The sequence below is a fragment of the Pagrus pagrus genome (assembly GCF_965226575.1).
Source record: "Pagrus pagrus genome assembly, chromosome: 12".
Taxonomy (NCBI): Eukaryota; Metazoa; Chordata; class Actinopteri; order Spariformes; family Sparidae; genus Pagrus; species Pagrus pagrus.
Genome location: NC_140196.1, coordinates 29,323,045 through 29,325,714, shown reverse-complemented (window position 1 = coordinate 29,325,714; position 2,670 = coordinate 29,323,045). Strand labels below are relative to the sequence as shown.

The following is a 2,670-nucleotide window of genomic DNA, read 5'->3' as shown; positions in this document are numbered from 1 at the left end:
TCTGGTCACGTTGCTGCTGAATGACATTGACCAGCTAAAGTCTCCGTCGCGAAGCGAAGCAAGCACAAGCCTACTTCTGATTCACAGTAAGTACATTCAGTGTTTTTATTTTCTGATTGAATGGTCATACATTTTATACTTCCATTCGTCACACCGGCTAATTTTATGATTTCGTTGGCGAGTCATTACGTGATTCAGCAACTTCAGTCATCGTAGCTAGCCAGATAACCAACGTTAACGTTAGCTAACGTCAGTCTTACAGCTACTGTAACTGTAAGTTAACCTATTATTACTGCTCTTGGTAGCGGCAGCGTTACGCCTGTGTGTATGTGCTTCAGTAGCACAGTGTAATATTACATGATGAAGAGGAGCAGTGCGTGTCTGTGCGTGTAGAGTCTCTCTGTGTGTGTGTAGTGGAGCGGGCAGCAGGTGAGGTTGGAGCAGACATTAGCAGAGCAGAGGAAGAGGTTAGCCGTGCATGTGCAGTTCAGTATGTGGCCAAATAAACGCACAAGCTTCTCCAGACCACGTAATGTCTCTCCTATTGTTTTACCAACTGCTGTCTGGCAGCGAAGTGAAGTGAAGGGTGTTAGCCCTGAAGCTAACCGGCTTCAGCGCAGGAGGAAAACGGACTCCCCTGCGCTCTCCCGTCCGGTCTGGGACCATAGGTCAGCACATGTTTACCTGTTCACATTCAGTGTTAAGTTGTTTTGCTCAGTACACTTGTACAGTCTACTGGTTTAGCCTACATGTTAACCGGTCGTCTAGCTGCTTAGTTTATGATTTCGATTTAAACTACTTCCAAGAAATAACGGACCTTATTAGCCAACCTGAAGCTTATGTATGGAAGCTGTTCATGTCTGCAGATACAGTATAGTCATGTCAGTACAGTATCTGAATGCAAAAACGACAAAATAAGGTGACCTCTATTGATCCTACACCAGTAACTTGTAATAGCAGCTCAAGAGTCAAAAGTAGAGGAAATGATTGATTAATTGATAAATAAAATCAAAATAAATAAATGTATACATGATATACACCTCTCACTGACCACAGTTGGATAATTGCACAGAAGTGAGCACATCTTTGTAATATAAAGATAAAATGCTATGTAGCATTAATAAAAAAATATAGCCTGTAAATGTGGTAATTGCACAGAGTTTGGAATTTCACAGGACCTACACACTTGTTCAGCACACTATGTCTGTGCTGTGATTCATAGTTGTAACCACTGTTATTATTTCCATGTTGTCTTCAGATGAGCACTAAACCAAAGAGCCACAAAGCAATGGGAGTAGGGGAGGTGGATGGTGAGACTGAAGACATTCGCCAACTCTGGGGTTTGCCCTGCTGGAGGAGGCAACAGACCAGCCCAGAGGCAGCGCAAATGGCATGATCTCTCCCAGAAGGTAAAGTACAGCAAAATATCCACCTATTACTCATGACCATGCATATCACTAGATGAGAAAAAGTCATTCTGATGGTGTAGATTGTATTAATCTGACCATGGACTGTATACTGAGTGTCTCCATCCAGGCTCAATACAATTCTGATTGTTTCAGATTGAGAAATGCCCCATGCAGGCCCGTGGACAGACCACCCTCTTTAGAGGGTTCATGGCCTCTAGTTGTGGATTTCACACTGTTAAGGTGAGCTTTAGAAAAATTGCATCTCGCATGTCTGTTTACATTGCTGTTATGCTGTTGCTGTTACAGCACATGTCATAATGCTGCTGTTTTAGCAGCCTGCCACTCAGTCTCCTGCTGATGTCCAGCCTGTGGTCTCAGTCTCAGCCCTTGATGCAACTGATAATGCAGCCCAGCAGTCTTTCCTGCGCCCCTTCCAAGTTTAGCTATGGTGAATATTGTTGCAGTAGTTAGTTAGTTTTTTGGTACATACATTTTGAGTTTAAACAAACTGTGTCAATGTTTCACATGTAAAAGTTTCAAAAGTCAGTTTAATGTTCATCCCTGTCATTACTAGCTTGTCTGCGGTGCACAGCTAGCAGGGTAGTGCTAGCACAGCTATTGTTTCTTTTTATTTTTTCCTTTTATTATTGTTTTTTAGTTAACTTGTTAAAGAGTATGACTAAAAAGAATTCTCTGGGGTCAGATGATCCAAATTTGAATAAAAATGTTACGATGAAGAGAAACTGTTTGAAAATGTTGTTTAAGATGTTGTTAAAGATGTACTTAAATGTACTTTATTATGCACATTTTCCCTGTGATGCCGTGCATGTTAAAAATAAACTTTTTGTCTACCTCAAGTATGTTCTAATTATTTTTTATGTTTACTTAAAAGTAATTTGAAATTCAAATTAATTATAAAAAAAATATACTTTCTGTGTACTGTTGAAGTGTACTTTAATGAAATACATCTAGTATACTTTCTGCACACATAATTAGTGTACTCACAGTATATTATTTTCGATGTGCTAACAAAATAGTACAGATAAGTAGACTAAGTTGTACTTTAGTGTTACATGCTCCCTCTCTGTGGCCAGGATCTGCCACTGATTGGCCTCTTGCCTGGCCAGGTGATAGCGGTTTGGCTGATTGGTGAAGATCCTATAAGAGGGGGTAGGGCACTAGGCTCTGGTCTCTCTTGCTCATGCTCCTACTCCATTCAACCTGACGCTGACGAGGGTTGCAGTCCCGGCTGACTGTGGTA

At 41.1% G+C, this 2,670-nt stretch overlaps 1 long non-coding RNA gene across 1 annotated transcript; it reads left to right on the top strand.

The window, feature by feature from the left end:
• The first annotated feature begins 1,170 nt into the window (after positions 1-1,170).
• Positions 1,171-2,141, top strand: LOC311266547. The gene is made up of 3 exons (XR_014623725.1): positions 1,171-1,409; positions 1,563-1,649; positions 1,745-2,141. It is a non-coding gene; the product is annotated as an uncharacterized lncRNA (long non-coding RNA).
• The last annotated feature ends 529 nt before the right edge of the window (positions 2,142-2,670 follow it).